We start from the raw sequence: 15,298 nt of genomic DNA, 5'->3' as shown, positions 1-15,298 counted from the left end.
TGAATTTCCTCTGTTTCTGTTGTGATATCTCCGTTTTCATTTCTAATTTTGTTAATTTTGATACTTTCTCTGTGCCCTTTGGCTAGTCTGGCTAAGGGTTTATCTATCTTGTTGATTTTTTCAAAGAACCAGCTTTTGGTCTTGTTGATTCTTTGTATGGTTCTCGTGGTTTCTACTTGATTGATTTCGGCCCTGAGTTTGATGATTTCCTGTCTGCTCCTCCTCCTGGGTGAATTAGTTTCTTCTTGTTCCACGGTTTTCAGTTGTTCCGTTAATCTTCACCTCACACCAGTCAGAATGGCTAAGGTCAAAAACTCAGGAGACAGCAGGTGTTGGCGAGGATGTGGAGAAAGAGGAACACTCCTCCACTGCTGGTGGGATTGCAAGATGGTGCAACCACTTTAGAAATCAGTCTGGCGGTTCCTCAGAAAACTGGGCATGTCACTTCCTGAGGACCCTGTTATACCACTACTGGGCATATATCCAGAGGATTCTTTAGCATGCAATAAGGACACATGCTCGACTATGTTGATAGCAGCCCTATTTGTAGTAGCCAGAAGCTGGAAAGAGCCTAGATGCCCTTCAACGGAGGAATGGATACTAAAAATGTGGTATATTTACACAATGGAGTACTATTCAGCCATTAGAAACAACGAATTCATGAAATTCTTAGACAAATGGATGGAGATGGAGAACATCATACTAAGTGAGGTAACCCAGTCTCAAAAGATCAATCATGGTATGCACTCACAGATAAGTGGATATTAGCCTAGAAACTTTGAATACTCCGGACATAATCCACAAATTAAATTATGTCCAAAAAGAATGGAGGAGTGGGCCCTGGTTCTGGAAAGACTCAGTGCAAGAGTATAGGAGAATTCCAGAACAGGGAAGTGGGAAGGGGTAGATGGAAGAATAGGGGGACAGAAGAGGGCTTATGGGACTTGCGGGGAGTGGGGACCCAGAAAAGGGGAAATCATTTGCAATGTAAATAAAATAAATAAATAAAAAAACAAACCTTAACATAATACCAAGATACACAGAGTCTAATAGAAGAGAAAGTGTGAAATAGCTTTGAACCCATTGGCAGAGAAGACAATTTCCTGGACGGATCATGAAACCATTGATAACTGAACCTGAAATGCTTCCATAAGGCAAAGGACATTATCAATAGGACAAAAGTGGCAGCTGATAGACTGTGAAAAGATCTTCATTAACATTACATTCAGTAGAAGTCTAATATTCTAAATAATGAGTAATTCAAGAAATTAGATTCCTTATTTTGAAAAGCTAATAACAAAATTTTTAAAATGTGGTAAAGAACTAAATAGAGAATTCTCAAAAGAGGAGCCTTGAATGTCTTAGAAGCAGTTAAAGAAATGTTCAACAACCATAGTCATCAGGGAAATGCAAGTGAAAATGACCCTGAGAAATCATCTTACACCAATCAAAATGGCTAAGATAAAAAGAAATGCTCAAGAGATAACATATGGTAGTAAGGATATAGATAAAGGGCAGCACTCCTCTCTTTCTGGTGTGATTGCAAACTTGTACAATCACACAGGAAAACAATCTGGCATTTTCTCAGAAAACTTGAAATAGTACTAAGTGAAGAAGTGTATATATACTGCTTCTGGGCATATAACCAAAACTGCTCTACCATATCAGAAAGACACTTGCTCTACTATCTTTATAGCATCCTTATCCATAATAGCCAGAAACTGGAAACAACGCAGATAGGCCTCAATAGAAAAACAGATTCAGAAAATGTGGTTCATTCACATAGTGGTCTACTATTCAGCTATTAAAACACTTGGCCATTATAAATTTTCAAGGAAAATGGATGGAACTAGAAAATATCCTCCTCAATGAGGTAACCCAGACCGAAAAGGCATGCACTGTATTTGCTCACTCTTGAGAGGACATTAGTCATAAAGTACATGATAGCCCTGATTCAATCCACAGGCCCATCGAAGCTAAACAAAGCAAGATACTGAAGCGAGAATACTTGAATCTCACTTAGAAGTGGTTTTTAAATAGTCATAATTGGTAGATGGAGGAAGGACTTGGGTGTGAGAGGGAAGGTGTAGGGAATGGTGGTCTCAGTATCAGGTGTTGGGAGAATTAGAAGAATGAAAGGCAATCTGTAGCTGCCAGCAGTGGAGGGTTTGGGGGAATCACAAGAAGTGTCAGAAACATGGCTTTAGTAAGGGTACCAGTAGAAAATTCAGGTGATCATAGCTGAGAAAAATAGCCGTGGAGATATAGTACATGAAGAGGACAAACAACTCCTATAGCCATGCTGGTCCTGCCTTGGGGGGATAAGGACAACAACACAGACACAAAAATTTTGACCCCAAATCTGTCCTATTTAAAAGAAATGCAAGGATGGAAGAGAGATTGATAGAATGGCCAACCAATAATTGGCCCAATTTGAGATCCATCCTGGGGCAAAACTCAATCCCTGAAACAGTTAATGATATTTTGTTATGCTTGCAGAAAAAGACCTAGCACAAGTGTCGTCCAAGATGCTTCACCCAACAGTAGACAGACACAGATGAAGAGATCCACAGCCTAACACTGGACAGAGCTAAGGGTCTCTTATGGAAGGACTGAGGATAGTTTAGGAACTGCACAGGAAGACCAAGAGTCTAGTAACCTCAACCCTTGAGGGCTCTGACAAAATAATCCACCAATCAAAGGTCATACATGAGATAGACATAGTCTCAACACCCTCAAAATATGTAGTAGATGTGCAGCTCAAACTCCATGTTTGTTCCAAAAAGCTGAAGTGGGGGCTGTCCTTAAGCTATCTGTGGGACTCACTCCACAACTTAGCTGCCTTCCTTGGCCAGAGTGGGAGAGTATGAAGCTAATCCTGTAGAGACATGATGTGGCAGAGTGGCAGTAAATCCAGGGGGCCCACACCCTCTCAGCACAGCAGGCCAGGGAGAGGAGTGTTAGGGTGTGGACTAGGAGAGGTAGCATCCTGTATGTGAAATTAATAAAACAATTAGTGAAAAAATAATCGCAATGACACATAAAATGGAGTGGTGTCAGGTGGTCCTAAGTTGTTTAAGAATCATGGGTGAGAAACCCATGATTAGCAGGATAGTAAACAGAAATACTGCATGTTCTCCATTTCTATTAATTTTCCAGTTTCCTGCTTTAACTCCTATCCTTATTTCCATTTATGAGAAACATGTCTGTCCTCAGTTTACTATTGGCACGGTGTTTGATCACAATAGAAACCACAACTAAGACAACTAGAAAGGCAGTCACAGTCAGTTTTCTGGCGGCCTTTGCTTTTAAGCCTTTGGCAGACACACAACAAACTGAGAGGATGTCCCTTTCTTCTTAAGTCTCATCTTGGAAAAATGGCAACAAAACCAATGCGAGGAAAGTAGGATTGTCTTCAGAACATCACAGTTGGAGGGTGAAGTTCATCATGGCAGGGAATCAGGACAGCAGTGATGTGAGGAAATTGTGCAGATTCTGTCCACATTCTGCAGGAGGAAAGCGATCGCTGTTACTGGCCAAACTTCATTTCCACTTTTCATTCAATAGCACGTTTGTACGTTTTTAAATATAAATTTTAATTAATACACCTTCCATTATAAAATATGTACTTGGGCACTGATTAGGAGCTAAGCATTTTGTATCTTGTATTAAATATTTTTCAGATTCCTCGGTCTGTCTGCAGTGAGAGCTGCAGCCCTGGATTCAGGAAAGTTGTCCTGGAGGGAAGGCCTACCTGTTGCTTTGACTGCAGTCCTTGCCCAGACAATGAGATTTCCAATGAGACAGGTGAAGGACAAGTCTCTCAGAGGGTTTTACATCCTCCCTATGGCGCACTGACAAAACTAAGTAATGAAAAAAAACTAAACAAGAGAACTACGTGGCAATTACATTACTTCAGATTCGCAACTAGATCTTTAAGTCTATGCTCTTTCTTTAAATTTTTTTATTGTTTGTTTTATTTGTTTACATTTCAAGTATTATCTCTCTTCCTGTTTTGCCTTCAGCAACCCTCCAATCCTATCCCTCCTGCTTCTATGATGATGCCACCCCCCCACACACAACACCTTCCTACTTCAGAGCCCTAGCATTCTCTACCACTGCGTCATCCACCCTCCACAGGACTAAAGGGCTCCCCTCCCACTGATGCCAGATAAGGTAATTTTCTGGTGCATATGCAGCTGTACCCATGGTTCTCTACATGTGTTCTGGTTGGTTGATACTGTTCTTCCTATGGAGTTGCAACCCCTTCAGCTCCTGCAGGCTTTCGTCTAACTCCTCCATTGGGATTCTTGTGCTCAGTCCAGCGGTTGGCTGTGAGCATCCCCATCTGTATTTCTCAGGCTCTGTTAGTAGACACCTGTATCTGGCTCCTCTGAGCAAGCACTTTTATTTTTATTAGTTATATTCTTTATTTACATTTCAAATGTCGTCCCCATTCCTGATTTCCTCCCGAAAATCCCCTAACTCATCGCCCCTCCCCCTGCTCACCATTCCACGGACTATCGCTTCCCTGTCTTGGGGTTCCCCTATACTGGGGCATCTAGCTTTCTCAGTACCAAGGGCCTCTCCTCCCTTTGATGTCCAACAAGGCCATCCTCTGCTTCATATGTATCTGGAGCCATGGGTCCATCCCTGTGTACTCTATGGTTGATGATTCAGTCCCTGGGAGCTCTGGGGGAGCTGGGTGGTTCATATTGTTGTTCTTCCTATGGCGCTGCAAATCCCTTCAGCTCCTTGGGTTTCTTCTCTAGCTCGTCCATTAAGCTCAGTTCAATGGTTGGCTGAGAGCATCCACCTTTATATTTGTCAATCACTGGCAGAGCCTCCCAGGTGACAGCTATATCAGGCTCCTATCAGCAAGCACTTGTTGGTATCTACAATAGTGTACAGGTTTTGTAACTGTATATGAGTTGGATCCCTAGGTGGGGCAGTCTCTGGTTAATCTCTCCCTCAGTCTCTGATCTACACTTTGTCTCTGTATCTCCTCCTGTGGATATTTAGTTCCCCCTACTAAGAAGGACTAGAGTATCCATAATTTGTTCTTCTTTCTTCTTGAGCTTCATTTAGTCTGTGAATTGTATCCTGACACTCTTTTCTTCTCATCTTCTGCTCTGTCAACCAATTTTCTCCCTCTAGCTCCCATTATTATTTTCTTCCATCTTCTAAGTAGGACTGAAGGATCCATAATTTGGTCTTCTTTCAGCTTGATCTTCATAGTTTGTCCACTGTATGGTGGGTATTACAAGCCTTTTGCCTAATAGCCACATCACTATGAGAGAGTAGTACATCTGTTTCATGTTCTTTTGCTGCTCGACATTTTCAGTGAGGATGGTATTTTCTACTTCCATCCATTTGAAAGCAAAACTCAAAGTTGCCATTTCTAATATCTAAATAGCACTCCATTTTGTATTTGTATGATAAGTATTGTATCCATTCTTTCATTGATGGACATCTGGGTTGTTTCAAGTTCTGGCTATTATAAAAAAGGCTGATATGATCATATTGGAGCATCTTTTGGATATATGCCCTGGAGTGGTGTAACTGGATCCTCAGGTAGTACTATTTACAATTTTCTGAGAGATTATCAGGCTGATTTCAAGAGTGGTTGTACCAGCTTCCATTCCCACCAGCAATAGAAGAGTTTGCCTCTTTCTCCACATCCTTACCAGCATTTGCTGTCACCTGAGAGTTTGATTTTAGTTATTCTAAAGGGTGTGTGGTGGAATCTGAGGGTCATTTTGATTTACATTTCCCTGATGACTAAGAATGTTGAACAATTCATTAGGAGCTTTTAAGCCACTTGAGATTCCTTATTTGGAAAGTCTTTTATTAGCTCTGTATTCCATTTTTAATAGCATTACCTGGTTCTCTGGAGTCTTTATGCTAACGTCTTTGATCCACTTCACTTGAAGTTTTGTGCAGCGTGATAGATATATATCTATTTTCTTTCCTCTACATCAGACATCCCATTAGCTCTCCACTATTATTTAGATGCTTTCTTTTTTCCCCATTGTATGATTTTGGGTTTTTGTCAGAAATTTAAGTGTCTGTACGCATGTGGCTTTGAGGATTGAATCCATTGATCAATCTGTTTGTTCCTAGACTAGTATCATGCAGATTTTATTACTATTACTTAAGGTCAAGGATGGGGTTATAATAGAACCTCCAAAAATTCTATTATATTTCAGGATTCCCTTAGTGATGCTGGGATTTTGTTTTTCCATATAAAGTTAAGATTACTATTTCAATGTCTGTAAAGAATTGTATTGTAATTTTGATGGGAATCGGATTGAATATGTAGATTACTTTTGGTTTGGTAATCATTTACATTATGCTAATTTTGATTTCAAGGGCATAAGAGATCTTTCGATATTCTGATAGCTTTCTCAATGTTTTCTTCAGTGATATTAAGATAATTTCTTATAGGTTTGCAGTTGCATGGCTAGAATTACATGAAGATATTTATATTATTTGTAAATATTGTAAAGTAATCTGTTTCCCTAATTTCTTTCTCAGCTCATTTATCATTTGTGTAAAGAAGGAGTATGGCATTTTTTAATGTTAATTTTGCATTCAGCCACTTTTTTGTGATTTTTAATATTTCTTTTATTATTATTTCTTTTTTCATTTTTTATTATTTTTTTATTTTATTCGATATATTTTTTATTTACATTTTGAATGATTTCCCCTTTTCTGGGCCCCTACTCCCCGAGTATTCATCAGTTGTAGGTGTTCTCTGGTAGAATTTTTGGAGTTATTTATGTTTATTATCATATTATCTGTCAAAAGCAATACTTTGACTTCTTTCTTTCTAATTTGTAGCCACTTGATCTGTTTTAGTTCTCTGACTGTTCCAGCTACTACTTCAACCTCTGTATTGAATAGATTAGTGAGAGTGGGCAACATTGTCTTGTCCCTGATCTTAGTGGAATTAACTAAGTTTCTGTCCATTTAATTTGATATTAGCTACTGGCTTTCAGTATGTTGGTTGTGTAAAATTTAAATATTTGACATATATCCCTGATTTTTCAAATACTTTAAAAATGAATTGATGTCACATTTTCTTTCTTTTAATTAATTTTTTACACTCCATATTTTATTCACCCCCATCTACTCACCAACTGTTCAACATCTCATACTTCCTTCACACCCTCTGTCTCCACATGGAGGTCCAGACCCCCACCCTGCCTGACCTCTAAACTCCCTGAGGTCTCCAGTCTCTTGATGGTTAGGTGTATCATCTCGGAACACTGACCCATCAGTCCTCTACTGTATGTGTGCTGGGAGCTGGTATATGCTGCCTGTTTGGTGGTCCAGTGATCGAAGCATCACATAAGTCCAGATTAATTGAGACTGCTGGTCCTCCTACAGGATCGCTCTTCTCCTCAGCTTCTTTCAACCTTCTCTAGTTCAACAACAGGGGTCAGCTGCTTCTGTCTATTGGTTAGGTGCAAATATCTGCATCTGACTCTTTCTGCTGCTTGTTGGGATTTCCAGTGCTCTGTCAAGCTAGGAGGTTCCTTTTTTTGAATGAATTGGTATCACATTTTCATAATGCTTCCTTCAGCATTTAATGAGATGATCATTATGTTTTTTATTCTTCAGTTTTTTTATATGGTGAATCAGGCAGAAGGATTTTCATGTATTGAACCATCTTTGGATCTCAGGGATGAATCCTACTGAGTTAAGGTGTATGACATTTTTGATGTGTTCTTGCAATTGGTTTGTGAGTTTTGATTTTTATAGATATATTCTAGTATTTCTGCATCAATATGCATAAGTGAAATAGGTCCAAAATTATCTTTCTTTGTTGAGTCTGTGAAATTTGTGTATCAGTTTGACGGTGGACTCATAAAATGAGTTTGGCAGTGCTCCTGCTTCTATTTGGTGGGATAATCCGTGAAGCATTGGTTTTAGCTCTCCTTTAAAAGTCTGGGAGAATTCTGTTATAAAACCACTTGGCCCTGGGTATTTTTCATTTGATATATTTTTTATTTACATTTCAAATGATTTCCCCTTTTCTGGTCCCCCACTACCCAAAAGTCCCATAAGCCCTATTCCCTTCCCCTGTTCTCCCATCCACCCCTTCCCAATTCCCTGTTCTGGTTTTGCCATATACTGCTACACTGAGTCTTTCCAGAACTAGGGGCCACTCCTACATTCTTCTAGCACATCATTTGATGTGTGGATTATGTTTTGGGTATTCCAATTTTCTAGGGTATTTTTAATCAAGAGACATTTCATGACTGCTTCTCTCTTTTTTTTTTTTTTTAGTGTTTTATAGATATTTGTATACCTGATCTTGACTTAACTTTAGTAAGTGTGGAATTTGTTTAGAAATTCAACCAGTTCATTAAACGTTTCCAGTTTTGTGGAGTATAAACTTTGCATTAAGCTAACACTTTTTTTTTCTTGTCTGTGTTTTTGCCTACCTTTTCATTTCTGATTTTATTTATTTATATATAGTTATTTATGTTTGATTAGATGTTTTCTTTACTTACATTTCAAACGTTATCCCCTTTCCTCATTTCCCCTCTGAAAACGCCCTATTCCATCACCCCTCCCCCTGCTCACCAACCTACACACTCATGCTTCCTTGTCCTGGCATTCTCCTATACTGAGGCATCGAATCTTCTCAGGACCAAGGGACTCTCCTCCCTTTGATGTCCAACAAGGCCATCCTCTGCTACATACGAAACAGGAACCATGGGTTCCTCCATGTGTACTCTTTGGTTGTTGGTTTAGTCCCTGGGAGCTCTGGGGTGTTCTGGTTGGTTCATATTGTTGTTTCTCCTATGGGGCTACAAGTTCCTTCAGCTCCTTGTGTCCTTTCTCTAGGTCCTCCATTGGAGACCTTATGATCAGTTCAGTGGTTTTCTGAGATCATCTACCTCTGCATTTGTCAGGTACTGGCAGAGCCTCTCAAGAGACAGCTATTTCGGGCTACTGTCAGCAAGTGCTTGTTGGCATCCACAATAGTGATTGGGTTTGGTGACTATATATGGGATTGATCTCTCTGTGGGGCATCTCTCTCTGGAAGGTCTTTCATTCAGGCTCTGCTCACACTTGGTCTCTTTATATCCTCCCATGGTCACTTTGTGCCCCCTTCTAAGAAGGACCAAAGTATTCATACTTTGGTGTTCCTTCTTCTTGAGCTTTGTTTGGTCTGGGAATTGTATCTTAGGTATTCTGAGCTTCTAGGCTAATATCCACTTATCAGTGAGCACATACCATGTGTGTTCTTTTGTGATTGGGTTATCTCACTTGGGATGATATCTTCTGCTTCCATTCATTTCCCTAAGAATTTCAAAATTAATAAATTCATTGTTTTTAATAGCTGAATAGTGTATTCTATTGTGTAAATGTACCACATTTTCTGTATCCATTCCAGTGTTGAGGAACATGTAGGTTCCTCCCAGCTTCTGGCTGCTATGAACATAGTGTAGCATGTGTCCTTATTACATGTTGGAGAATCATCTGGGTATATGCCCAGCAGTGGTAAAGCTGGGTCATCAGGTAATACTATGTCCAATTTTCTGAGGAAACAGCAAACTGACTTCAGAGTGGTTGTACCAGCTTGCAGTTCCACCAGCAGTGGTGGTGGCTGGGGGTGTTCCTCTTTCTCCACATCCTTGCCAGCACCTGCTGTCACTTGAGTTTTTGATATTAGCCATTCTGACTGGGGTGAGGCAGAAATTCAGGGTTGTTTTGATTTGCATTTCCCTGATGACTAAGGATCTTGAACATTTCTTTAGGTGTTTCTCAGTAAGAGAAAGAAATTACAAAAATAACATCCTACACAGTAATCACCAACAATATAAAGTATCTTGATGTGACTCTAACCAAACAAGTCAAAGATCTGTATGACAAGAACTTCAAGTCACTGAAGAAAGAAATTGAAGAAGACCTCAGAAGATGGAAAGATCTCCCATGCTTGTGGATTGGCCTGAGATTCTCTCCTACATCCTTTCATCTTATTGGTGATCCTTGCATTTGTTGTTCTGTAAGCTTCTTTAGGTTTTCCATCTGCAGTTTACCCTCAGTTTGTATTTTCATTCTGGCTTCTATTTCCACTTTCATTTCCTGAACAGCTTTACTTATTTCCCTGGTTAACTGTAGTTTCTGCTATTACTTTAAGAGATTTATTTGTTTCCGCTGTAAAGTCCTATATTTGTCTGATTGTGTTTTCCTTTTCTTTTTTAAGCATTTTATTCCTTTCCTCTTTAATGGCCTCTATCATCTTCATAAGACTGGATTTAAGGGCACCGTGGTTCAGTTGTGTTAAGATTTGCAGGGCTTGCTGTTGTAGAGTAAGTTTGCCCTGTTGGTGTCATAAAATTATTGAATTTTGTGTTTGAGTTCGTTTCATGCCTTTAGGCATCTAGATGTTTTTTTTATTTTAAATAATAAAACAATAAATAATTCGACAACATAAGGAGGTCAAAGGGATACAAATTGGAAAGGAAGAAGTTAAACTAACATTATTTGCAGATGACATGATAGTCTACCTAAGTGACCCAAAAAACTCCACTAGAGAACTCCTACAGCCATCTAGATGTTTTAGTTACTGCATGTTCCTGTTATGATATATATTGGGATGATGGTTAACCACCGTGATCTTGGTGTGATAGTCCCCTGGTGTATATTTTGGGGCTATATGGTTCTGGAATAGCAGGTCTTAAAAAGATGGCAAGAGACTTGGCAGAAAATTTTATATCTGGCAGGGACGATCTCCTCAGAGCCATGCCTGACAAAGTTTTTTGGGCAGGGACCATTAGAGAAGGAAAGAAATCTAAATGTTTTGGTTCTGGATCAACAGGCTTGATGAACCTGGGCTGAGATGTAGTGGGAGAATAGAAGTCTGGTGCAGATTTCTGGATAATTATATTTCCTCATCTATTAATTTCCATTATTTGACTGTAAAATATTTTATATAAGGTATTTCTCTGCTACATATAGACTACCTAATTGCCTGTTAATTCGGTTATAGTTCCTGTATGCAGATTGAAGACATATAAATTTCACTTATGAATTTAATGTGGTTGTAGAAGGACCACTTCAACTGTCTCCCCAAAATGCTTTTTTTTATTACAGACTGAAGTTCAGACACTTTAGAGATATGTACATTTGGAGGGATGGAATAGAATTAAGGTTTAGACCTACATCACAGTATCAGATTGCATTGATTAAAAATACAGCTACATATATGTTGAACACTCAAAAGTTAAAGAAATTACTGATCAAAGGAATTTGAATACAGGGAAATATAATAAACATATATTTCAAGACAAACCATATGCCTTATACGAAATAAATTTTGTCTTATAGATCAGTTGCCATAAATTAATGAATATTGTTTATAAGATATAATATTAAAAGCTAGTATAACACAGCAACAAATATAATCTAACAACGTAGCAGAACAGATTTATGTAAAATTGTTACATTAGCATGAATAGTCACATTGAGAAAATGTTAACTATTTGACAGGAGAGTTCAAGAAAGCATAAGATAGATACACAAATACAGAACTGAGTGTAAAAAGAAGTAAATGTAGTCTTTCTGTATCTTTTAAGGAGAAGTGAAACTAAAATAGTTTTTGAAATAAAGCCTTTACAAAAATACGGAAAGTTATTTGTGACAAGAAATATGTGATTAAATAATATTAGGAGCATTTATTTTTCTCCTCTGAGTTTTATTCACAAAGATTTAGTTCTTAAAATCTATTCTGGTGAAACAAAGAAAACATAAATTTAGCTATTAAGTAGTTGTTTTCCTGAAAATCTTTCAAAAAGTTTTCCAAAACAGTAAACTAATAGCCACGAAATTATCTCAATTTGAAAAGGAATTTACATCCCCTACTCTACCCTTAATTCCATCACAGAACCCAGTAGTAGTTAAAAGAGAAAAGGCCTACTAACTTTTCCCAAACATCCATATATTCACTATAATACCTGTGAGAACTTCCTTCCATCAAAAATGAAAGGGGCTGGGGAAAGATAAGGAATGGTTTGAAGACATATTTAGTAGTTTCCAACCAACATCACATGAGAAGAAAATATTTTCAAACTGAAAAAAATTTATAAATAAAAATGAATTTGTGTCATATATCCCAGACTAAAAAATCATTTTACATAAGAAATTCAATGAAAAATGTTTATTTCAAAATTGATTTCGCATCTTCTATTGGAAATTTAGAAATATTTTTGAGAACTGGCATAAAAATTGAATTAGTTATTGCCATGTAATTTGGTATTTTCTAGTTTGAAAATATATGCTTCAACTGTATTACAAAATATAAATAAAAGAGAGGTAAAAAGCAAAAAAATAAGAATACTTCAATATACAACTAAAATAAATCGGCTCTAGGTATGAGATTTTATGGGTGTTTTCATTGTCAATTTGACACAATCAAGATTTATGTAATAAAAGAAAACCAAAATTGAAAATCCTTTGAAGGGCTGGAGTGTAGCAAAAAGTTTTATACATCCTCATGTTTAGTGGTTGTTGTGGGCTGCGCTGCCTCACTGGGTTGGTGCAGCTCTGAGGAGGTGATCATAAGCTACATAACAAAGCAGGTCAGGGAAAATAGTAGAGGCAGGGCAGGCAGCACCACACCCCAGTGGACTCACCTTCAGTTCTTACCTCCTTATTCTACCTTCAGTTCCTGCATGGCTTCCTCAGTGATATATTTATAATGTATAATGTGAAAAATACCCTTTTCTCCAGAAAAGGATACTCTTCATGGGGTTTTTCGAAAGGAGTATAAACCTTACCTTGTGTGATTATTCACTTTAGAATACTCATATCTCCATACCAAAACTGACAAGGGAACATGGTTGTAATAACAATCCAATGAGTTTGAAGCATAAAATGTATTAGGATCAAGGGAAACTTGACCATGCATTCATGATCAACTTCATTTCCACCAGGTATGGATCAGTGTGTGCACTGTCCAGAAACTCATTATGCAAATGCAGAGAAGACACACTGCCTGGAGAAAACTGTCACCTTTCTGGCCTATGATGATCCCTTGGGGAAGGGACTCACACTCGTGTCCCTTGGATTTTCTAGTCTCACAGCTCTTGTTATTGGGGTTTTTGTAAACCACAGAGACACTCCAGTAGTGAAGGCCAATAACAGATCTCTCAGTAACATCCTGCTCATCATTCTGACCCTCTGTTTCCTCTGTCCATTGCTCTTCCTTGGTCTTCCAAACACAGCCACATGTATCCTGCAACAGAATGTGTTTGGACTTCTGTTCACAGTGACTCTATCCACTGTGTTGGCCAAAACCATCACTGTAGTTATGGCCTTCAAGGTTACAGCTCCAGGAAGAAAGATCAGATGGTTGCAGATATCACAGGTCCCTAAGTGTGTCATTCCAGCTTGCACTCTGATACAAGTACTTCTCTCTGGCATATGGCTGGGAACATCCCCTCCCTTTATTGACATGGATGCTCACTCTGAACAGGGACACATCATCATTCTTTGCAACAAGGGCTCAGCTGTTGCCTTCCACTCTGCTCTGGCCTACCTGGGAGTCATGGCCTTGGGTAGTTACCTCATGGCTTTCTTGTCCAGGAACCTTCCTGACACATTTAATGAATCCAACTCCATGGCTTTCAGCATGCTTGTGTTCTGCAGTGTATGGGTCACATTCCTCCCTGTCTACCACAGCACCACTGGGAAGGTCAGGGTAGCCATGGAAATGTTCTCTATCCTGGCTTCAAGTGCAAGCATTCTAATTGTAATCTTTTTCCCTAAGTGCTATATTGTTTTGTTTAGGCCAGAATTAAACACACTTCCTCATACCAGGGATGAAAGACACCACAGGGGCAAATATTTACTTAAAACATAGTTCACATGATTCTTCATCTAAACTGAATTTCACTGGATCTCTACAGATCTGACCATAACATATTAGGTCACATGTTTTTCCTGTGATGGCTTTGTGGGTATGGCTTCTTCTCACCAGATATTATATTCTGAGCTTAATTCCCGGGAACTCCATGATGAAGTAAGGAATCGATTTTCTGAAGTTGGACTAGTGCATTTCCAGTCCCCAAAATAAGTAAACATTTGTAATATAACTTTAGAAAACCCTTTTGAAAACAATCATAACATTGAGATATGATTGCATGAGCTCTTATTGTTTCCACTGACTTAAATTATTAATTTTTCCTATTGAAATCTCTCACATTTTGCAGTAAGGACACTCTATTCACCAAATCATGTGATGGTCCTGGGGCTTTTTCTCTAAGTTCTTATTTCTAAATCATATTAATTACTTCAACCAGTGGTGTTTTTTACTTTAAGGACTTTCATTTCTCTCAGTGCTGACTATGCAATGTCATTCTGGTGGCATTGATTTCTAACAGTTTCAGATATCATGAATTTCACACAGTTTGACTGCCAGATAAATCTTCTTACCACAACATTCCTCATAAATTTTTACATTTTCAAATCTTTTAGTACTGTTCTTATTTCAAATGAAGTCCTGAAACAGCAATCAGCAGAAGCCATGGCATAGCTAAATGTGACCCATTCTTCATGTTTCTCCTGCTAAATAAGCAATTAGTTCTCTGAGTCTGAGGTCAGCATCATGTGGGCGAATCCCTGACACTGCTCCACATTATGTACAATGTGTAACATGATTATATTGACCAATAAAATTCTTGTTCCTCTGGAACCATAAGTTAATTGTGACATCACTCTAACCATTATTCTCTACCTTCTTATCCAAAATTATGAAAAGTGTCCTTTAAACTCTTCCCACCACATTTTGAAAATTTTGTGTATCTCAAAATCTAAAATTATTTCTTGACACCATATAAAGATAACAGTGGATTAAATCCTGAGTCTTTGCAAATAAACAATGTGCTCTAAAATTATGCATAATTTTTAGCACATAGAATTCTTTACTTTTAAAATCTATTCAAAATGTGGGCATGTAACCCACATTTTCAGACTAAGTTAGCAGACCACTTGCCCAAAACTCACAATGGTAATGGTTTGCTCCTAACATGAATTAAAATTTGCTTGACCATCTTAAATCTGTGGTTCACAAGCTCTATAACTTTGTGACCCTTTAATATATTCCCAAATATTCTGGTTACTCCAATAATAATATTATTTTCATGGATAATTCATCACAATAATTCTGCTACCATTATGAATCATTAAATAATTATCTCCTGATCAAAGGTATTTGGTGACTCTTGTGAAGAGTCCTGTGAACACAGATGGGACATGACTCAAGGGTTGAGAATCACTG

The 15,298-nt window shown here is 38.2% G+C and overlaps 1 pseudogene; it reads left to right on the top strand.

Moving 5' to 3' along the window:
* Positions 1-13,882, top strand: part of LOC127671108 (vomeronasal type-2 receptor 116-like) — a 33,456-nt pseudogene extending 19,574 nt beyond the window's left edge.
* Positions 13,883-15,298: the final 1,416 nt, after the last annotated feature.

This window comes from Apodemus sylvaticus, chromosome 20, assembly GCF_947179515.1.
Source record: "Apodemus sylvaticus chromosome 20, mApoSyl1.1, whole genome shotgun sequence".
Taxonomy (NCBI): Eukaryota; Metazoa; Chordata; class Mammalia; order Rodentia; family Muridae; genus Apodemus; species Apodemus sylvaticus.
The sequence above is the reverse complement of the archived record's forward strand: the minus strand, read 5'-3'. Positions and strand labels throughout refer to the sequence as shown.